Raw genomic sequence first — 24,445 nt, forward strand, 5'->3', positions numbered from 1 at the left:
AAGGCTACAAATTCCCTCATAGATTGATTCGTCCCTTTTTTAACTCCATCTTTTTTTTTCTCCCTTATCAACAATACTTGATGGGTCCATTATACCACAACCACAGTTGCCTATATCTACTCTACAACATTCCATAATTTCCCTTTAATTCTAAAAAAGTTGCCTCATTCCGATAGGCAAGAGGTACTTTATAGAATGTGTTGCAACTTACCTACTGGGTTCTGACTTTTCCCCATCTCCTTTAGATACATTCTCTAGTTTTATCATGACTTCTATCATATACAAGCTAGTTACATTTTTGTGTACAATCTACATGAAGCACCAAATTAAATTATATTTCTCCATTCATGGCACTTGTCATCAATGTCATTACGGGATGCCCTTTTCCTTTATTTATTTAATTTATAACTTTCTTCCCTCTTTTCCTGCTCTCAATCTCATTCCCCTCCTCCATGTTCAACTAAGTTAAATGTGTTTGATATGTATCCTCAAATTTGTATGTATCCTAGAATTGTTGTCTGGTGTAGGGATGTATGTGTTTTTTTATATAAATGTTACTGTGCTAAAAACCTCGTTATCTTATTCCTTTATCCACTCAGAATTTATTTTTATTATTTATTGATTTTTCCGTGTATATTCTAGCTCCTAGCTTCACAGATATTTCTGGTTCTTACAGTGTATGGATACATGAGAGGAGTTTTGTCCTATCTGACCGCTTCTTATACATATTTCTGGCCAACGAGTGTGGGCAGTTGTGACATGTGTCACTCCTGGCCTGGAGCATTTAATTGCAGATTTGAAACCTCCAGAGCTCATCTTCTTTCTTCACAGTGGCTGACAACGTTTGAGATGGGTGGCTACATCCTCAGTCTGAGTGAACACCTTGAGCAGAGCTAGCCGGCCAATCTGTGATGGACTAACAAGCTGATCTTATTGCAAGGGAAGGATTTGGAGGCTACCAAAGCATAATCTGATCTCTCCTGACCACGACAGCCATCCTAAATGCCCCTTCCTAGTCCTGTGCGAGAATATTTTGGGGCTATATAACCAGAAATAGGAATATTGGGACATAGGATGTAGGCATTTTAAATCTAAGTAAGTGTTGCTGGAGTGTTCTTGAGTAAGATTAAGCTCGTCTGGTTTCTCCACATCCCCACTAATAATTACCGCTATTCAACTTTCTAGTTTCTGCCAATCAGATGGTTGTAAAGTGGTAAATTACTTGACTTTAATTTACATTTCTCTGATTACAAATGAGCTCGAGGATCTCTTCATATACTTGATAGCTATTTGTGTTTAACTGTCTGTTTATCATTTGCCCATATTAGCTGCTTCTCACAGAATGTATGTTTAATATGTTATGGCATATTTGCTCATACAATATAGCCTATTTAAATGTATATTCTATTCCTTTTCCTAAAAGGGGAAATATATTTACAGAAACTTTTCTTTCTAAGGTCACAAATAACTATTTCTTGTCAAATTCAAAGGACTTTCCTCATACGCACTCATCCTTGATATCACTATATGATCCAAGGCTGCTGATGTCCCAGCATTGCTGGCAATGTTTTCTTACTTGGAGTCCTTTGTGCATTGCACATTCTTTTTTTTTTTTAAGATTTTATTTTTCCTTTTTCTCCCCAAAGCCCCCTGGTACACAGTTGTATATTTTTAGCTGTGTGTCCTTCTAGTGGTGGCATGTGGGACACCGCCTCAGCATGGCTTGATGAGCGGTGCCATGTCGGCGCCCAGGATCTGAACCAGTGAAACCCTGGGCGGCTGAAGTGGAGCACGCGAACTTAATCACTCAGCCATGGGGCCGGCCCCCACATTCTTTAAATATTCTATTCTCATTGTTATCTTTCAGGAGGATTCTGTTTAAAGGTTTGAGTTCATGGATTCTCTCTCATTCCGTTCTCCACAAGGGCTTGTGGATCCTGCTTTTACCTTTAATACTCATAACAATGAAACAATCAAAGCTCCTAGCTTCACTTTTGCTGTTAAGGTTGCAACTCTGGCCGCATATACAACATCTCTACCTGAGTGTCTTGTCATTGTCCCAAACCTAGCCAGTCAAAATGGAAATTAAAATATCATCTGAAAAAGTACGTCACCTTCATATATAAACCGTTTATTTCCATTGTAAATCAACACTGCTGTCAAGATGGAAACCTTGAAGTGAGCTTTGATATCTCATTCTCTTTTATCTGCTAGGCTGGGTGACTTAATTGGATGTTTATCCATTCCAAATGGGTTTTGGCTTTGCCCTCTTTTCTCTGATATCCTTTCCGCTTGTCCCTTGCTGCATCCCTACCAAGAAGTTTACCACCTCAGACCCAGGGCAGTGCAGAGCCCACTGACCAGTCTCCATGACTAGGGTTTTATATCATTTCATGTAGATGCCACATTTGTCTTACACTGCTGTTGCTTTATATGTTTCCAGACATTGTTTTACTTTTGTCTAATAGCACAAATAATAAACAGTGATATTCTATGTTACTAGAATAAATAATATAGAATTATGTGGAATAAAATATAGCATTCTACCTTCACATTCACTCACCCCAAATTAGTCCTTCTTTTTCCCCCAGAGGTAACCACTGTTGAACATTTGATGTTTCCAAATACTTATAAGTTTCTTTTATCCATTTATATGTATCTATGCATACATATAGATTGTTAGATTTTTATTACTTATAAGTGGGCTGATACTTTTTCTTTTTATATAAATGTAACTTTCTTTTATTTTCGTGTTGAGGAAGATTGGCCCTGAGCTAACATCTGTTGCCAATCTCCCTCTTTTTGCTTGAGGAAGATTGTCCCTGAGCCAATATCTGTGCCAATCTTCCTCTGTTACGTATGTGAGACACATCACAGCATGGCTTGATGAGCAGTGTATAGGTCCACGCCCAGGATCTGAAACCAAAAACCTCAGGCCACCAAAGTGGAGCATGCGAACCTAACCGCCACGCCATCCCAATAACTTTCTTTTTTTTGCTTCACCTTTTATGACAGCAGATATGTTTGTTCCCTGTTTAATTTTTTTTGAGTGCGAACGATGGGTGGAGGAGAGTGTGGCTGGTGGCAGGACACTTGTAAGAAGCTTTCACAAGAATCCTCCTGAGGGATGATAAAAGTATGCTCTGGGAGAATGTAAACTGACATAGAAGAACTGGACACACGGAGGGTGATTTAGGAGACAGAATTACTAGGACTTGGCAGTCACATATTTGTGGGATGTGTAGCAGATGATGGAGATTACTCCCAGTGTGAGACACCAGAGTGTAAGTGGCTGTAATACTGAAACATGGAAGCCAAGAAGAAAACCAGGAACAGGGAGAAGGGATATTGATTTAAGGAGTGGGCACATAGCCACTTTGATTTCTTTAGTCTTTAACTGGTGAGGAGATGTAAGTTCAGAATTTAGGTTTCCCCTAATTTCTAGGAATTTCATAATGCGAAAAGGTTTGTACTCAAAATTAGCATACATTTTTATTATTGGCAATTTATTATTGAAGTTTTGTTATTTGTTTTATTATGGCAATATTATAATGGTGTCCTTAATTTCATGGTTTACAGAAGCCCAGATAAGCTATGATGGACAACTTGACTAGAAACTTTTGGAATGGGAAATAGTGTGGGAGTTGAATGGAAAGCTTTGGTTATGGAGTAGACTTGGAGTCCTGTTCTGAGATATTTTGGGGCCTTCTCGGTGCAAATCTGTGCTCTATGCCAGTGATCCCAAAAGGAACCACAAAGAATCAGTGGCTTGTATTTAAGGATGGTGGCATCAAGACTGTCCACGTGTGATGCCTTCCCTGAAGAGGGTAGTCATAGCTCTGGTTGACTTATTTAAGGCCAGAGAGTTACAAAAACAAGAAAGCTGGGATAGCTGGGGTGGAACACATATTCCCCAGTCCTCTAATTTCTGTGAGAAGAAACTCTCCTGGCTTCTCTCTACCTCTGTGATTTCTCCTCTCTCGAAGAGCTGGATTACTTACCTGATTGGTGTGTTTGTCATCAGAAACTCCTCTATATTCCTTCCTGCCTGTAGCTGAACGCATCCTGTTCTGTTCTATGGCATATGGTAAAAGGGGCCTGCCTCCCATACAGGAGCATATAGCAGCTCAGTACTTCCTTTCACTGAATAGGTCAGTCTCCCTAAGTGAGAGTCACTTTCAGGGAGTCTATCAGCCCCCAAATATAAAACTCATTTTCCGATAGTAGCTTTATTAATTCATTAAGCCATATTTTTATGCCGTCATTTACTCTACTCTTTTATTTTATTTTTTGACACGCCTCGAATGTGAGTGGAGGAAAAACCTATTGGTCCTACTGATTGGCAAACACCTCAAACCACAACTTCTTCCCTACTCAAGTCAGCCATGGTAGCACGAGCACAGTCATAGACAACCGGAATCAAATGATTGAGACTGTACTCCAAAAAGACTTTATTCATGCACACTGAAATTTGAATTTCATACAATTTTCACATCACTCTTCCATTTTTTGACTTTTTAAAAATGTACAAAAATTTCTTAGCTTGAGGGAGCCAGATTAGACCCATAGGTAGCAGTCAGAGAACCTAGTTATAATGTCAAATATAAGACTTTAATTATTTTCTCTCTTTCTCAAGAAATTTTTTTTTTTCTTTTTGAGGAAGACTAACCCTGAGCTAATATCTGCTACCAATCTTCTTCTTTTTGCTGAGGAAGACTGGGCCCTGAGCTAACATCCATACCCATCTTCCTCTACTTTATATGTGGGACGCCTGCCACAGCATGGCTTGCCAAGCTGTGCCATGTCCACACCAGGGATCCAAACCAGGGAACCCTGGGCCGCTGAAGCAGAACGTGCACACTTAACCGCTATGCCACCAGGCCAGCCCCTCAAGAATGTTTAAAGGATGCATTCTATCTATTTAAGTTCTTATTTCTGCTACTTGCTTCCGGGTGCTCTGTAACCTGACGTTTCATACCTGTTCAACAACAAAAAGTATATCTTCCCATTGTAGTTCCTAGCACCTAGCTGTTACTCAGTAGTTATTTTGGTGTTTTTGAAATCACTAATTAATTTAAAAATAAACAATATGTACTCTCTGCTCTAGAAAAGTTGTCTCTTCAATATACTTTCTTGCTTTCTCTTAATTTAAGTATTGCTTCTTCTAAAACATCCTTATCGACTACTTTTATTTCATAATATTCCTGCTTTAATGCTGAGAAATATGTTTTGATAGGGATAAAAATTGAGAATGTTTGCTAGTTTCTACACGATATCATGGTTTCGATAGAGGAAAGAGGAGGAGTAAATAAAGTGAGTTCCAAATTCTGGAAATGTGGCATTGACATTTAGGAATTTATTCCACGTTAAGTTTTATCTTGCCATTTTTTAATCCAGGAAGATAGTGGCAAATGCACTGGTTTAGTATTTTTCTGTGGACAGAGCAGAGAAAGTAGAGGAGATATCATTTATTTGAAGTATTGACTAAGCATTTATTTCCACCAGAGCAGTTCAGTACAACGTAGATTTGGGCCAGCCAGTTCAGAGTACACTAGGCAACAATGTAGTTAAAAAGAAAATAGAGTTAAGAAGGAAAAGAGAAGGCAGGCATGTTTATTCATTCTTTCCAGTAGCTTGTGGCAAGCTCGTCCTTCATTTAACTCTCTCTTTTGTGTGTGAAAGACAAAGTAGTTCTGTGTGATGATGGTTTCCTAGAGTCTTTTAAAGGAAAGATGCATTGTAGTAAAAGGGAAAATTTTTAAAGGAATATTTATTTTCCTCTGCATCCCTCTCGGGCAGCTAGGAAGCAGCGTGATATTTTTAATATTCTAGATGAATCACCACTGCTGTCATACTTGTCATCTCAAAAAGGAAAATATTGTGCTGGGGAGAAGATTAGTTTCTGAAAAGAGTTTTGCTGGTTTTCTTCTTTGTAAAGTGAGAAATGTTTGGTTTTATGTCTCTAGATACCTAATGCCAAATTATTCTCCAAAAAATGTACCAGTTTATACTTTCATCATCCATGTATCAAAATAACACATGAGTTTCTGTAAAGAACATTTTAAAATCACAATTTCATTTTTGTCAACCTGTTTTCTCTCCCTCACTCCCCAACCTCAACTAGGAATTGAACTACTATGTCCGAAATTATATCATTTCCATTCCCACTTTTATTCCAGCTATAAATTTAATGTTCTTGTCTCTAAATTTTTGATTTTTGATATTTAATTAATTGCTCTTTCTTAAATCTAGGAAAATTGTCACTAGTCCCTTGGGGGGAAAAATACGATAATTTCATTTGTACATTCATTTCCTTATATCTACCTGGTGTAATTAATTACATAAAACATTTCCTTTTTTTCTATATCATCTATCTTCCCTACAAATGTTGATATGGATCTTTGTTATAAAGCAATAATTTCTTTAATATCTGACTCTGATTTTATTTGGCTCTTTATATTTCCTTTTGGAATTCAATTCTTGGCCCCTTCCATGTTTGATGATTTTCGTATATAATCATTTTTTTTTTTCAGTATCATTATCCACATAAAAAAAAATCTATTTGTGGGGCTCGTCCAGAGGTGGGCCTGAGGTTTGTGGATTTGGATCCCTGGTGTGGATCAACACACTGCTCATCAAGCCACGCTGTGGTGGCATCCCACACATACAAAACAGAGGAAGACTGGCAACACATGTTGGCTTAGGAGCAATCTTCCTCACCAAAAAAATAAAGAAAGAAAACTATTTGAAAAGCACTTTCTAAATAATTTCCTTTAATATAGTAAGTCTACTTCTTTTCTAATAACTCAAAAAAGGAAAAACTGAAGTAGAGAAAGATTAAATGAAATTCCTTAGTACTGAAGTTCATCACATCTTCTTTTCTTTTCTTTCTATGTAACACTCTGTTTTGGTCCCACACACGGGATGCATTTTCTCTTGTCAACAACACCTACAAATGCAGCTGTGGGCTGCTGCTCTGGGCCAAGATGTCCTTTAATTGGTCAGGGAACCAAAAGAATATTTGAAAAGGACAGATGCTTCATAAGGAAATAAGCTGGTGCACACATGTTGGCAAAAATAGAGCATCTAATGAAAATATTTTTTTTCAAATATGTGTTCCTGAGGCTAACTTCACAGTTGTAGTGAAGTCTTTATATTGCTTACAAGGCTAGTATGGAAGCAGTTTGCCTAAGACATAAAAACAGGTATTCCAGTTTAATTCAAAACATGTATCCTAAAGCTACTTTTAGATGACGGTATATTTACAGTGGAACTACATCTAGTCCCAGTATAATACATTGTGTACTGTGTAGATAGAAAAAAATAAAGATGAAAACAATAAGATTGACTGTACTGTTACAAACATTTTTCTGATGTCAACGTAGGCCTGGCTAAATATCTGTATGTTTGGAAATTAAAGGAATGTGATGGGCATGTAATTATCTTGCTGATCTAATAGTTTTTAAACAGTTATGTTTAAGTAATTTCTTCTATGCTTTTGCATTTTCATATACTTATATATTTTAATCATGAAGACAGAAGTAAAATGTTTTTTAAATTTCTTGACTTTATGGAGATAAAAGAGAATAATGATGGGGGCTGGCCCCGTGGCCAAGTGGTTAAGTTCGCGCGCTCCGCTGCTGGCGGCCCAGTGTTTCGTTGGTTCGAATCCCGGGCGCGGACATCGCACTGCTCGTCAAACCACGCTGAGGCAGCGTCCCACATGGCACAACGAGAAGGACTCACAACGAAGAATATACAACTATGTACCGGGGGGCTTTGGGGAGAAAAAGGAAAAAAATAAAATCTTTAAAAAAAAAAGAGAGAATAATGATGTAGCGAGTCATAAACATTGACAGAAAACTACTATATATAAAACACAATAATATCTGAATTAAAATAAACTCATTTAAATAATTTCCCAAGTTTTCTTGTCATGTTCTCTGAGCTTCTATCTAATTTGCTTTTTTTCATAAACTCATTCCTCCATTTCCCTTCTGTCTTTCTCTCTCATAAGCAAAAATGATAGGTAATACTTGAAAATGACTGAGAATCAGATCGTATTTTGCTCGCAAGTTTTAAATGACAGGAACTAATCTTGTGATGGTTTTATATTGTGTTCAGTGGAAAAGCACTTTCATGCAGAGATGGGCAGTTAGGAGCAGAGGTGGAGCTAGAAGATAGAGCAACAATGTGGAACTCTAGGAAAGAGTCAGTGATATAGATGGAGGCCCATAATTGAGAGAAATCTAAGGAATGACAGAGAAGGGAGTATCAATACCTGAAAGCCACATAGGCATAAGAAATATGTGCCTAAAATAAAACCCAAACTACAGAGACACTGAAAAAACTCAGTGAAAAAGATTGGAAGTGTTGCCCTCTTGGAACCTACATCCAAGTGTAGAAAGTCAGATCAAACAGGAAATGAAGGAGATAATTTTAAATAGTGAAGAAAATATATGAAAAACGACAAGTTTACGAGATAGAGATTGCTGTGTTGGGGCTATGTTCGGATCTTTAGAAAAGGTCTCTCCGAGGAATTGACATTTCAGTAAAGTTGAATAATGATGAGAAGGAAGGTGGGAAATTATTCTCTGCAGAGGGAACAGTGAGTACAGAGGCCCTGAGGAGGAACAAAGCTTGGTGTTTCGTGGAAACTAGGATTTATAAAAAGTGTGAGTAGAGCATAGTGAGCCAGGAAAGAGATGGGATTGCAGACAAAGACAGGACAATTTTATGGAGGGCTGTAAAAGCCAAAGTAGCGCATTTAGATCTGATAGTAGCTGTAATGGAGACCAATGAAGGAGAGAATTACACAGAGTTAGAAGGCTGCTACAATAGACCAGGCAGAAGATGCTAGTGATTGGATGAGGATGGTAGTTGTAGAGAGAAACAGAGAGAGATCAGTTTAAAATATGTTTATGGTGCATAATCGGTCAATAGGTCTCACTGATAAATGGATGTACAGGGTGAGGAAAAGCAAAAACTCAAGATAAACTCTTAGACTTTTGTCCAGAGCAGTACCTGGAAGCTGGTAGTGTTTACTGAGTTGAGAAAGCTGAGGGAAAAGCAGTTTTGGTTGGGAAAGAAAATAAAATTTTGATTTTTGTTGACATAAAGTTTCAAATGCATATTAGAAATACACATAGAAGAACCAAGTAGGTAGTTGAATGTATCAGTCTGGAGATGGAGGGAAGGGTCTGGGTTAGAGGTCTAGATTCAGAAAGGGGAAGAAAGGGAGACGTACTATAGAGAGTGGCTGTAGCAATTTTGGTGTCCAAAGGGGTGAGCATTGTGAGAGGTCTCATCCTCTGGATAGAGAGTATCTTGAGCTGACGCTGAACCCACTTCCTGGAGGTATTCCCTTTGTTCAATGTTCTCCACAGCCTTTTGCTCTGCCTTCTAGGAAACTCTTCTTTCTCCATTATTTTCCTGGCCATACCTGAAATAGCTATTAATGAATGTCCTCATCCTGGGCTCTGAGCTGTTTCTCAGCCCACTCCCTCCCTGTAGTTGGATGGGAGCCCACAGATCACTTTAACCTGTAAATAATTGCAGTCTCTTTTTATCCAGGCTGCTGGTTATTCTGGCAAAACAACTTTCTCAAAAAGTTTTTTAATGGTCTCTTTCTGGTTGATTCCAGTGACCTCCATGTGTCAAAATCCACACTCAGAGTTCTTTGCTAAACAGCATTCTTTTCTAGGCATTATTCTTAATGTGTGATGTTTCTTTGTGCAATTTTTCTTTTCCAAATGTAAGTATTCGCTCAAGATCACATTCTGCATTCTTTTTCTGGGATACCATAACCAAATCAGGAGATCTACTAGTAAGTATATTGGCTTCTTCCTTGGTTTAATTCAGCTGCAGCGCTGAGTTTTATTAGGGACTTTATTGGTCACCATTCTTCTCATCTTTGTTGGGTGAGAAGAAGTTGCATCTTTCAATTCTGAAAGGCCCTGATTTTATAAACTCTCTCCATTTCTTTAATTCCTTCTCAAGCTGATGAAATCTTTTCTGAGCCTATCTCCTGCTTTGAACACATCGTGAAATGCCGATATTCTGTTTTCAGACCTCTTCCAGAACTACAAGCTCATTAGCTCCTGATCTTCTAGGTTACAGCAGCAGACGGCTTTACAAAATCTTTTATTTCAGAACATGGATATTCCATTTTCCACCTTGCAATAACTTTTTTCTATTTCTCACCAGTTGACCACTATAAACAATGCCATATATTTTAGGTTTTTGTTACACGAGCACCACACCTCAAAGTACAAAATTCGGTATTTTTAGTAACAAACAGCTCCAGAGCCTCAGATTGATTGCTTACTCAGACCACAAATCTGGTCCGGTCTCACTTAGGGACCTAGGTGGAATTAGCCTCTATCTTTGCACTTGCTTCTGTGATCACTGTGGCAGGAAGGAAAATGTGGGTGCTTGCTGCTTGGTTCTTAGAGTGACTTCCTGGAATGAGATCGGTCACTTTGCTCACATTTAATTAGCAACAGCAAGTCACATGGCCAGCCTAACTTCAAAACGATCAGGGGAGCGCAATTCTGCTATACTGAGAAGAAGAATACCAGAATAATTTTTAAAAAACCATAACAATTATCACATAAGCCATTAAAAAATGTTTGTTAATTGAAAGAATAAAAGATGCTGCAAGGAAATAAGAATGACAAAACAAAAACACGCATATGTTTTTTCCAGCAATAAGAGTCAATGGCATGTTTCCTAAGGGTTTGATTAACACAGAGCCACAAGACAGAAAGGAAATTATTTACCTGAGTGATAATCAAAAGACAAACTGCAGATGACTTGGTCATAAAATAAATGTGAATTCAGAAGCAGGTAAGCAACAGCAACCAAGTAGACCAACGTATGATTAAGACCTCTTAATCATAAATCTTAATCTTAAATCATAAATCTTAATGTTAAAACTTCTTGTGGAGTGAAAAGACCATATCAAATAGAATTCTTACTTATAGGCTCTGATCACAGAAGTATTTGGTTGTAAAAGAGACCATTCTATAAGTCAGTTTATTTCTCCTTTAAAGAGATTACTTTCCTTGTGTAGACAGAGGCCCAGGCAGGTAATACAATGAAAAGCTTTCTGGACTGGAATCATAAGATCTCTGCCAACTCCTAACTATTGATCATCAATATATTGCAAAGGAATATCTTTCAAACTTGATTGCTCACAGTCTCTCTTGTGGTTTAATTATTTAAAAAATATTAAATTTTCAATCCAAAGCAATCTGGCTTCTGCCTCCATACTTGATCAGAGATATCCACTATAGTTTCTTCTTCTCTTTGTTCCCATTGCGTCTTTCTTATATCATATTCTCATCACGTCTCACCTAGATTATTGCCTACCAATTAGTCCCTTTATTTCTGTTCCCTGCCTCCCACAAATCCACTCTCCACATGGCTTCAAGAGTGATCTAGAATGTAGTAGCTGCTTGGTAATTGTTTGTCTAATTAAAACGAATGTTCTTGAATGATGTTCTCTAAAATTTGGGAGGGAGGTCCTAGGAAGGGGACGTATCTAATCTTTCTTTGGGAGATCCATACCTATTCCCTCAAAAGGTAAGAACTTGACTACTATACTCCTTTTCCTACCTTCAGGGCCAAGTTCTAAGTGTTTTTATAAACATAATATAATAATGAAAATCATATCCAGTGGTATGCTTCCAGGTACCATGTCACAGAAAATGCCCTGTTTTTCATTCCTGTCAGTAAGACTCACCAGAAGCAAGGCCAACAACTCACCTTTACTATCCTACTTCAGGGCTTTATGAACTCTCCAGCTCTATGTCAAAGTTTAGTTCACAGTGATTCTTCTCATCTTTTCTTTCCACAGCGTATCAAACTGGCACATTGATGACAAGCTAGCAAGAAGAAGTAGCAACTATCCTAGGCTTATTGGTAAGAAAAATTTGCATATCATAATGTGGGAAATCCCACATAAATTCAGGGTCCTTCTACCTCAGTGAAATTTCTAGGGGTCCAGTGGTATGGGTCATGTCAAGGTATCTTTTCCAAGGTGAAAGATAATTTGTTGAATTTAGCCCCCTACTACAACCAAAAGGAATCACAGTACTTAGTGGCGGTCTTTGGATTCTGGAGGCAACATATTCCTCCTTTGGGTGTGTTACTCCAACCCATTTACTGAGTGACCCAAAAAGCTTCTCATTTTGAGTGGGGCCCAGAACAAAAGAAAGCTCTGAAAGATGTCCAAGCTGCTATGCAAGCAGCTCTGGCACGTGGTCCATGTGGTCCAGCAGATCCAATGGTGCTTGAAGTGTCTGTATGAAATTAGAACGCTGTGTGGAGCCTTTACTAAGCCCCTATATTTGAATCATGGTGCAAGCCCTTATGATTTTGGAGAAAAACCCAGCCCATCCCTGTGGATAACTACTTCCGTTTTGAGAAACAGCTTTTGGCCTGCTACTGGGCCTTAGTAGAGGATGAATGTTAAACCATAAGCCACCATATTGCCATGCCACCTGAGATACCCAGCAGAACTGAGTGTTATCTGACAGACCAAGCTATAATAAGTTGTGTGTACACAGCTACACTACATCAACAAGTGGAAGTAGCATATACATGATCAGGCTCAGCAGGCCATGAAGGCATGAGCAAGTTACATGAAGAAGTGGCCCAAATGGTCCCCATTCCTGAAACACTGACTTCTCTCTCCCAGCCTGCACCTATGGCCTCGTGGGGAGTTCCCTATGATCAGTTGACAGAGAAAGAGAAGACTCAGGCCCGGTTTACAGATGGTTCTGCATGATATGCAGGTACCACCTAAAAGTGGACAGTCGGCAGCAACACAGCCCATTTCTGGGGACATTCCTGAAGGACAGTGGTGAAGGGAAATTCTTCCAGTGGGCATAACTTCAAATAATGCAGCTGGTTATTCACTTTGCTTAGAAAGAGAATTGGCCAGATATGCAATTTTATACCAATTGATGGGCTCTGGCCAAAGGTTTGGCTGGATAGTCAAGGACTTGGAAGGAACACGAATGGAAAATTGGTGACAATGAAATTTGGGGAAGAGGTATGTGGATAGATATCTCTCTACGGGCAAAAAACATAAAGATAATTGCATCCCATGTGACTGCTCACCAAAGGGTGACCTCAGCAGTAGAAGATTTTAATAATTAAGTGGGTAGAATGACTCATTCTGTGGATAATAGTCAACCTCTCTTTATCTAGTCACCCCTGTCATTACCCAATAGGTTCATTAACAAAGTGGCCATGGTGGCAGTGATAAAAGTTATGCATGTCCTCAGTAACACAGACTTTCACTACCAAGGATAACTTGCCTTTAGCCACTGTTGTGTACCCAGTCAGCCAGCAGCAGAGACCAACACTGAGTCCCCAACATGGCACCACACCCTAGGTGACCAGTCAGCTACCTGGCGGCAGGTTGATGACACTTCCATGATGGAAGGGGTTCAGCTTTTTGTTCTTACTGGAATAGACACTCTGGATATGGATTTGCCTCCCCCGTACACAATGCTTCTGCCAAAACTACCATCTGTGGATTTACAGAGTACGTTATCCACTGTCATGGAATTCCACACAGCATTGCCTCTGATCAAGGAACTCACTTTGCAGATAAATTGTGGTAATGGGCCCAGGTTCACGGAATTTACTGGTCTTGCCCTGTTCCCCACTATCTTAAAGAAACTGGCTTGATAGAATGATGAAATAGCCTTTTGAAGATTCAGTTATTGCACCAGGTAAGTGATGATACCTTGCAAGTCTTGGGCAAGGTTCTCCAGAAGGCTGTATATGTTATGAATCAGCACTGATACATCGTCCTCTTTCTCCTATGGTCAAGATTCACTGGTCCAGGAATCAAGGAGTGGAAATGAGAGTGACATGACTCACTATAAACCCTAGTGACCCACTGGCAAAATTTGTGCTTTCTGGTACTGTCAACTTATACTCTACTGGCCTAGAGGTCTTAGTTCCAAAGGGAGAAATGCTTCCATGAGGAGACACAATGATTTCATTGAACTGGAAGTCAAGATTGCTGGCTGCCCAATTTGGACTCCTCATGCCACTGAATCTACAGGCAAAGAAGGGAGTTACTGTGCTAGGGGAGGTGACTGATCCTGGCTACCAAGTGGAAGTTGACTGCGACTCCCCAGTGGAGGTGGGGAAGGGTATGTCTGCAATATGAGAAATGCCTTACGGTATTTCTTACTATTACCATGGCCTGTGATTAAGGACAATGGAAAACTGTAATAACCCAATCCAGGCAGGACCGCTAAGGGCTCAGAACCTTCAGGAATGAAGGTTTGGGTTACTCTACCAGGTAAGGAACTAGGACCAGCTGAGTCGTTTGCTGACTACAAAGGGAATACACAATGGATAGTGGAAGAAGGTAGTTATAAATACCAGCTATGACCACATCACCAATTACAGAAATAGGGGATGTAATTTTCATAGGTATTTACTTCCTATTTTGTTATGAATATAAGTATGTACATATGTGTACACACATAAATTTGTGTGCACTAAGCAAGTATCTTTGTTTTCTTCTCTCTTATTACCTTATCGTGTAATATAAGATATATTGACTTTATATCATAGTATTTAAGTATTGTTAATTTTACCTCATAGTATTTAAATTACAGAATATCAAGGAGAAGGGTAAACATCACTCTTTTGGGGAAGAGGTTAGTGCATTTTCAGTTGTACATATGAGGGTTGCATTATGTCAGGTGGAATTATGACCCTGTTATTGCCTTTATTTGGAGATTAAGTATGGTTTAAGGAGATGCATATGGATGCCAAGTTGATAAGCGGTCAGCTTATAACGGTTAATTTTATATGTAACTTGACTGGGCCGCAGGATGCCCACATATTTGGTTAAATATTATTCTGGATGTGTCTATGAGGGTATTTCCAGATGCGCCTACCCTTTGAATCAGTAGACCGAGTAAAGCAGATTGCCCTCCCCAATATAGGCGGACCTCATACAACCATTAAAGGCCCGAATAGAATAAAAAGACCGCATGAGGGAGAATTTCTTTGCTTTATGCCTGACTGTCTTCGAGCTGGGAATTTGTCTTCTCCTGCCTTGGACTCAGATTCAGACTTGGATTGGAACTATACCATTGACTCTCTTGCTTCTCAGGCTCCAACTCAGGTTAGAACCATACCGTTGGCTCTTCTGAGTCTCTAGCTTGCCGACTGCTAATCTTGGGACTTCTCAGTTCTCAGCCTCCATAATTGTGTGAGCCAATTCCTTATAATATTAATCTCTCTCTCTCTCTCTCCCCTCCTTCTCTCTCTATATATATACACATATATACACATTTATCCTATTAGTTCTGTTTCTCTGACGAACCATGATTAATACACACCTTTTATTAATCAAATATTTCTAATTCTTGAATCCTATCCCTTATCTCATTACTGTCATTCATTTCACTTATTCATAAGCATATATATGTAAATGTGTGTATATATCTACCCATAAGTGTAAATAATTGAATACATTGTTGCTTATTATTATTTTGAAGAAACCAATGTCTGTTAGATCAGTTAAAAATAAAAAATAAAAGTTTTTATTTTATCTTCATTTATTTCTCCCCCAAGTTTTTCCTTTCTTTATGTAGATCAGAGATTTCTGACCTATATCATTTTCCTTCTCTGAAGAACTTCTTTTAACATTTTTTGCAAGGTATTTGTACTGGCAACATATTCCCTCAGTTTAGGTTTGTCTGACAAGGTCTGTATTTCTCCTCCTCTTTTGAGGAATAGTTTGGAAGGGCATGGAATTCTAGGCTGGTTTTTTCTAAGAGGGTTTTTTCTGTCTCAACACTTTAAATATTTCATTCCAATGTCTTCTTGCTTCTATGGTTTCTGCGTAGAAGTCTGATGTAATTCTTATCTGTGCTCCTTTATAGGAAAGGTGTTTTTTCCCCTTTGGCTTCTTTCAAGATGTTTCTTTATCTTCAATTTTTTGCAATTTGAATATGATATGCCTAAGTATAGTTGTTTTTTTTCTTTTTTTTGGCGTTTATCTTGTTTTGTGTTCTCTGAGCTTCTGGGTTGTGTGGTTTGGTGTCTGATATTAATTTGGGGGAAATTCTTAGTCATTATTGCTTCAAATATTGCTTCTGTTCTTTTCTTTTTTCTCTCTCTCTTTTAGGTATTCCCATTAAGTATATGTTACACCTTTTGTAGTCATCTCACAATTCTTGGATATTCTGGGTTTTTTTCAATATTTTTTATCTTTGCCTTTCAGTTATGGAAGTTTCTATTTTCATATTCTTAAGTTCTGAGATTCTTTCCTCAACCATATCCAGTCTACTAATGAGCCCAGCAAAGGTAGTTTTTCATTTCTGTTACATTGATCTCTAGCTTTTATTTTTGATTCTTTCTTAGAATTTCCATCTCTTCTTACATTATCCATCTGTTCTTGCATATTGTCTAATTTTTCCATTAGAGCCCTTAGCATATTAATCACAGGGGTTTTTTAAATGTCTGGTATTATAATTCCAACATCCTTACCATGTCTGATCTGATGCTTAAGTCTCTAAAAACTGTGTTTTTTCATTTTAGTATGACTTATGGCATCTTTTTGTTGAAAAGGACATGATTACTACATAAAAGTACTGAAGTACAGTCATGTGTCACAATGATAGGGATATACATTCTGAGAATTGTGTCTTTAGGTGATTTTGTCATTGTGCAAACATCATAGAATATACTTACACAAACCTAGCTAGTAGAGCCTACTACACACCTAGGCTATATGGTGAGATCACCACCATATATGTGGTCTGTCATTGACCAAAACGTTATGCAGCACATGACTGTAAATAAATCTTAATAATGTAGTGGTGGTGTATGGGGAGAGGGCAAGTATTCTATAGGCCTGTGATTAGGGATCAGTGTTTTAGTAAGCCTGTGCCCCTAAACTTTGAACTTTACCAGTGCTTCTTAGTCTCCCCACTTAAGTGGAACAGGATAACTAGAGGGCGCTGTAGTTGAGTATTGCCCTTCCTCCATGTAGAAGACTAGAGGGAGCTGGGGTTAACTATTTTTCTTCCCCCACATGGAAAACTAGAGCCAGCTGAAGTTGGATATGTCCCCTCCCCCGGGTAGGTTACATTCTAGTAAAATAGTTTCTCCTAAAGGTGAGCCTTGTTAAGAACAGAGTGCTCTGGCATGTGTCAAAATGATTAATTTTTCCTCCCCCTACTGGAAGCATAAGGGGATTGTTCACCAATATTCATTGTAAGGACCTGATAGAGTTCTCGCAGGTAAAACTCATAAAATTCATGGAGGTCCTCGCCATGACCCAGTCCCTCTGGAGTTTCCAGCTCTCAGACTTGCCTATACTGAGCCTTCAGCAATGCATCAGTTACACTTCAGGTTTTTCTACTGCGGTACTAGTTTCCGCAAAGGTTTCTGCTCATCAGTGTCTGCTCTGGTAAGTTCTGCTTCTCTGTATCTGCCTGTCTCTCCAATTTTTGGAGCAATGGTTTGCTCTGTGATCTTCCTTCTCTGATGGATCTAAGAAGAATTGTTGATTTTTCAGTTTGTTCAGCTTTTTACTTGTTAGAATAGAGCACCAACTTCTAAACTCCTTAGATGCTGGACAAGAAGCTGGAAATCTTACTTTTTTTTTAAGGAAATTTGCATATACTTAAGATATTTAAATTCAAATATTCTTGCTTGTTAATGACAGTATAGTTAGTTACACAGATTTTTTTTAAATTTTATTACAATTGAAAAGACTAAATTGTATATTTCCTATTAGGTAGCTCCATGACCAAACAATAATGTTAATGCTCACATTTCTTTAGAGTTCTATTCTGTAATTAAACCTTATATATGCTCTAGGCCATTTTGGAAAGAAATGAGAAGCTTAATTTGATGTATATACATTTAAGTATTGGCATACATGTTCATACTGAAGCTAAAGACTTTTTCCTCTCAAAAGATCTCATAGTAACTATTATCCTGAATAGGCAATCAAAAACCTTTTTGACAGTCCTCAATTTCCTTTAAAATGTTTCACTCTTGACGTGAAATATTACAGCATAGAAGATTAAAGCATGAGCCTAATACATAAGGATTCATGCTCCTGGCTTTAGTTTTACAAAAATATACTGTGTATATATATGTGTGTATATATATACATATGATTATCTTATATATCTTATATGTATATAAGATTGTACAGTGAAAAATGGCTCAGAACAAAACCCCTTCGTCAATGTCACTTCCATCATGGGGGAGAATATATTTTGTACTTGATTTTGGTTTACCTGTTTTGCGTTCAAGTATTATCAGCATTCTATTCCATAATTTTGAAAAACAATTAAAATATTTTTAATAGAATCATAATCTCTATCATTCAATTCTTATTTAATGATTGAAGTAGATATGATTTCATACCCATTCTGCTCTTTATTTAGGAATAGAATCCTAATTTGATCCACTTCAGAATTAGAGTATGTGTTGTCAATAATATTTATGGTTAAATAAAAATTTTCACAGCATAAACTCAGGGGGAATAACAAAGCTTGTTGTTAATAGTTGTGCGATTTTGGTGGAAGGATGTCCTATTATGTAGCATCTGCCTGCCATGGAGAAATATCTCCATTTGCAAGCTTTTCACAGGAAATTAATTAAGAAAGCAATATCAGGTCTTGATCGAACACTTTTATATTGTTTTATAGAGCTGAGACTGAGTGTCATTAATATAATGTAATTAAAAGTAGCTCTATAGCTTCTGCAAGGCAAGGGAAACCAGGAACATAACAAAAGACAACCCATCAACTGGGAGAAAATATTTGCAAATCATGTATCTGACAAGAGGTTAATCTCCAAAATATGTAAAGAACTCACACAACTCAATGACAAAAAACAACCCAACCTAAAAATGGTCAGAGGGTCTGAAGAAGATATACAGATGGCCAATAGGCACATGAAAAGATGTTCAATATCACTAATCATCAGGGAAATGCAAATCAAAACTACACTAAGATATCACCTTACACCCATTAGAATGACTATGATCACCAAGACAAAAAATAACAAATGTTAGAGAGGACGTGAAGAAAAGGGAACTCTCATACATTGCTGGTGGGAATGCAAACTGTGCAGCCACTATGGAAAACAACATGGAGATTTCTCAAAAAATTAAAAATAGAAATACCATATGACCCAGCTATCCCACTACTGGATATTTATCCAAAGAACTTGAAATCAACAATTCAAAGAGACTTATTCACCCTTATGTTCACTGCCGTATTATTCACAATAGCCAAGACATGGAAGCAACCCAAGTTCCTATCAACTGACGAATGGATAAAGAAGGTATGGTATATATACACAATGGAACACTACTCAGCCATAAAAAAAAGACAAAATCATCCCAGTCACAACAAAATGGTATTATTTTAAGCAAAATAAGCCACATGGAGAAAGACAAACACTGTATGATTTCACTCATGTGCGATAAACACGTAGACAAAAGAACAGATTAGTGGTTACCAGAGGGGAAGGAGGTTTGGGGTGTGGGCATAAGAGGGAAAGGGGCACAGTTATATGGTGACCAACAAATAATAATGCACAACTGAAATTTCACTATATTATGAACTGTTTTGACCTCAAAAAGAAAAAGTAGCTTTATAACCAAAACTGATGTATATAGCTTGAAATGATTCAGCAAAAAGGTATTATTTTCCCTGAAGAGGAGAAAAAGAAAATATGTTTGACTAAGTTTTTCATATAGAATAGGAGAGTTTGATGATGGAGCACTGTCTTTACCTTCTCTTTAAAAAATTTCATTACAAGGCACAGTAAGGCAGTACTACTGATAAGAAAACTCCTTATTCTGCACTGTCAGGATTTGTATGTTTGTTAGCTCTGTCTGAAAGCTGGAGTGAAAGAAAACTTGATTTGCTAATTGGATTTTCTCTAATTTAACTTCTGTTAAGTATATTCTGCTTGGAAAATTTTTTTAACTTAAATTATAGAATTTCAAATAACCTTAGCAAATACTCTAAACCAACTCACATATAACTATACATCTTTAAAGAGAGAAACAACTTTAGGAAGCTTGAATGTATTTGTTTTCTTTAGAAGGGAAAACATGTATTTGTAGTCTCAAGTCTTTAATTATGAAAATCATGGTTTTATAAAGGTAATAACTATGGTAAATATTTTCATTATTTAATGTAATATAACGCTCACAGGATGGCGTTTTCAATTTTAAATTTTTGGTGGGGTATTTTAGGTAATAAGTATCAAGAAACATGAAGGGAAAATATAATTTTTACTATCTATTTAAAAAAATTTCTCTTTATAAAATTGAGATAATCCAGAAAATGTTGCAATGGCATTTTTACAGTTCAACCAGAAGCACTCTTTCTTGGCCACTTAGTCTTGATCCCTTCATTCATCATTAAAGTTTATTCAGACCTGATAACCCTTTTCTCCCTTTATATATATATTTGCTATAATTGATGCATCAATCAACTTGTAACATTCAAAACAATAGGAAAAAATGATATTTGCTTAGGCAAATAAGTCACATAAATATTTCAATCTGGACAAAGTAGGTCATGTAAAGTGAGAAAAGTCACAGACCTTGAATCCATGGAAGAAGAAGAGCTCTGAGATTTTATCTAATTCGAATAAAAAGTATTTCATAACTTTGGTCTGAAAGACACTGTAAATCTGTACAGTAAGCCAAATTCTTTTCTTTTTAAATTTTTCTTCTTAGGCAAAAGATTGTGTCTTTTTCCCCCCCTCATTCATTGTAGAAGAAAACCTTTTAGAAAAAAACAAAAAGTAGCCTTCTTTCATCTCCCATTTCTCTTCACAATTCTGACTGTGCCCCCTTTATCACACAGGAACTAGAAGACTCTTGCTCAAAACTTTTCCTAGCATCATTTGAAATTCATCTTATGTTGTCTCGCTCTGTACAATCCCAATAATTTATTATAAATTCTACCTTATTATCTTTTCTTTAAAAAAGATCATTTTTAAGGAGTATAAGTTCTTCATACTTCAGAGAGAATGCTTTTAAAATGCCTGCAGACTTAGAAGGTGGCCCTTTAGTGTTTGAGGGTTATGTGGTAGGACTGGCTGCTGTGAAAGTCTTTTTTTTCAAATTTACAACTCAAAGGGGCAGAGGAAGAATTTACAATTACAAATTCACAACAGGAAATGCTCCAAGAACAGGGAAGAGTATTTCTATTCTCTTATTTTTAATAAGAAGAATTAAGCCTTTTGTATTTCATTTGTATTTATCCTTACAGTCTACACAAGCAACATATTAATTCAAAGTTGTATACCATTTATAATGTGACATTATTTGACTAATTATTGGGGGAATAAGTGTGAACTAAAGAATCTAAACAGCAGATTCTTTAAAAGAAATTTTTGCTCTCAAATCCACATAGTAAACTAGAGTTATACCAAAGAGAATGTCAGTGAGTGGAGGTCCTTGGTATCATTTTTTTTTTTTTGAGGTATAATTGACATATAACATTATGTTATTCTCAAATGTACAACATAATAATTTGATATTTACATTTATTGAAAAATGATCACAACAATAATTCTAGTTAACATCTATCACCATACACAGTTATAAATTTTTTTTCATTGAGATGAGGACTTTTAAGATGTCTTGGCAACTCTCAAATATGCAATGGAGTATTATGTACTATAGTCTCCATAGTGTATGCTACTTCCCCGTGACTAATTTACTTTATAACTGGAACTTTGTACCTTTTGACCCCCTTCATCCACTTCACCCACCCCCACACACTATCTCTGACAGTCACCCATCTGTTCTCTTTAGCTATGAGGTTTGCTGATTTTGTTTTTTGCTTTAATTCCAAATATAAGTGGGATCACGTGATATTTGTCTTTTTCTGTCTGACTTATTTCACTTAGCATAATGCCCTCGAAGCCCATCCATGTTGTTGCAAATGGCAAGATTTCCTTCTTTTTTATAACTGAACAATATTGCACTGTATATATACAATATACCACATTTTCTTTATTCACATGAAGTTGAGTATCTTTTACATTTTATTGCCTGTTTATATGTTTTTTGTTCTGTAAGCTGCTCCTTCGTATCATTTGCACGTTTTCTGGTGTGCAGTTTTTTCTAGCTGCTTGTCAATTTGTTTATATATTCTGGATGGTAACTTTATATAGTGTAAATATTTTCTACTAATCTGTCAGTTGACTTTTAGCCTTTGTTCACTGGGCATTGTTTTTAATAGAAAAACAAAAAAAGGGAAATAACTAAATGTCCATCAATTTAAAAAGTTAAATAAGTAATGGGGAATTCATGTAATAGCTACGACGCAGCCGTTACAAAAAAGAGCATGTCTATGTATATTCATAAGATTTTCAAACAATCATTCAAGATACATTTCAAATTAAATCAAAGCAAGCTGTAAATATATACATGGCATTTATATATAGAACACAAATTTCTTCATAAACAAATATTCTTTATAAATTTATAAAATGAGATCTAGAATGGTATGCCAACTGATAATGGTTCTCTCCTTAGGGAGGAGAGTTCAAATGTAGGGAGCAAGGGTGAAGGTACTTCCAATTTTATTCTTGATGTCTCTACATCTTTGAAGTTCTTAAAAGAATGTTTTCGTACATCACTAGGCATATTTTTGGTTTACTTTTCTTTGTCTTTATCATATTTTTGTGGTTTTATTTTTAAAGCACGATAATTGGGATGACATGAAAGAAAGACATGCTTCTGAAGCTTGATTGGTGATCAATCCTGATTGATTACATGCCTAGGACCAACTTCAAAGCACAATGAAGGAGAGGATATGGAGTTTCTTAGAAACCATGTCTTAGTATCTATAAGGACTGAAAAAGCCTCAAGAATTCAAAAGAAGCATAGTCTAACACCTGTCTATGTGTGTGTTTTGGGTAGAGGAGACTAGCTGGACTTATATTCAGTTTCAATTTGAAGGAGAGTGATAGGGAGAAAACTGACAAATCGTCGGGCACTATATTATTAGCATATCAGGAGAAAGAAACACAGCAGAAGTAGTGACAATGGATTCTCAAGTCCCTATAAAGGCTTTCCATTCTTTGTAAAATAAAGTCTAAATCTCTACCATGGCTTATACAGGCCTATTTACCTGGCCCCCTCTACCTCTCCAACTTGAATGCGAAGCACTATCTACATCAATCCCCAGCATCAGCCACACTGCCTCTTTTTCCCTTTATCAAACACGTCAGTTTCTAGTCAAGGACCTTTATACTTGTTCTTTCTTCTGCTTGGAATGCTTTTGCTCTGGTGCTGATTGCCTTCTTCTCATTAATCAGCCCAAATGCTATTTCCTTATTTATGCCTTCTTTGGCTCCCCAATCTAAAGTAACTCCCATATTGACTTTCTTTCACATCATCTGTTTTATTTTCTTTGTAACACTTTTTTTAACATGTAAAATGATCTTGTTCACTTACTGTTTAGCTCTTCATTGTCTGTCAGTCCCCAGTTAAGTTTCATGAAGGCCAAGAGCTTGTTTCCTATTGCATAGCACTTGGGACAGTGCACTTGCCACAAAGGAATTGCTGCATAAATATCCTGTAATAAATGGATAGATAAATTATTTAATTAAGGGTGGTCTTGATACAGATATTTCTGGGTTTCTAGTTATACTCGAATTTGATGGTACGCTGTCCATTTCTTTACACCAATTGAGGTAAGAATAAAAATAGGATTTCAGTGACAGAAACCAGTTTCAAAGAATGAGTTTGGACTTTCTCTGCTCCACACTTGGCCCATGGTAATTTAGAACATATGATGGCAAATATCTGAGACCACTATTCCAGAAGAGAAAGAAATATCTTTTAGAATTTAATACGAATAATTTCTATTAGAAAGAAATAGAATTGTCAGAAACCTGCCACTCATTTTGCATATAACATATAAATTGTATGTTTAAAAAATATGTCATATAAGAATTGAAAGGAAAACACAGGTTATTTGGAATAGGATAAGCTAGAAATATTATTAAATGATTTACAGAACACATAGTAGAATTTTTAAAAATCTGTTTTGTACTTAACCCCAAGGGGAACTAATTTGTTTTTGATTCCTGAGATTGTATTTAAATCAATAAAAAGTTAGGATGTTTATGAAGAGGAGAGTGGTGCAGTTAAGGGGAAACTTAGCAGCAGAATATAGATGAGATTTCTTATATCAGTTTCAAATTACAGTGCTGTCTAGAAGCAAGTTATCATTGTCTTTTAAAATGCTCATATGGTTGATACTAGTGTTGACTGGAAAAATGCTTCCTGAGTGGCTTGCTGTCCTACTTAGAGAGAATATAATTTAGATTGCAGCCACAGGAGTCATTCATTTGCTGGGGTTAAAGAATTGTTTCTAGATAAATGGGCCTTATG

At 36.9% G+C, this 24,445-nt stretch overlaps 1 pseudogene; it reads left to right on the forward strand.

The window, feature by feature from the left end:
* LOC124231523 (uncharacterized) overlaps positions 1-14,454 on the forward strand; it is a 168,463-nt pseudogene extending 154,009 nt beyond the window's left edge.
* The last annotated feature ends 9,991 nt before the right edge of the window (positions 14,455-24,445 follow it).

Source organism: Equus quagga, chromosome 21, assembly GCF_021613505.1.
Source record: "Equus quagga isolate Etosha38 chromosome 21, UCLA_HA_Equagga_1.0, whole genome shotgun sequence".
In the NCBI taxonomy this organism is placed as follows: Eukaryota; Metazoa; Chordata; class Mammalia; order Perissodactyla; family Equidae; genus Equus; species Equus quagga.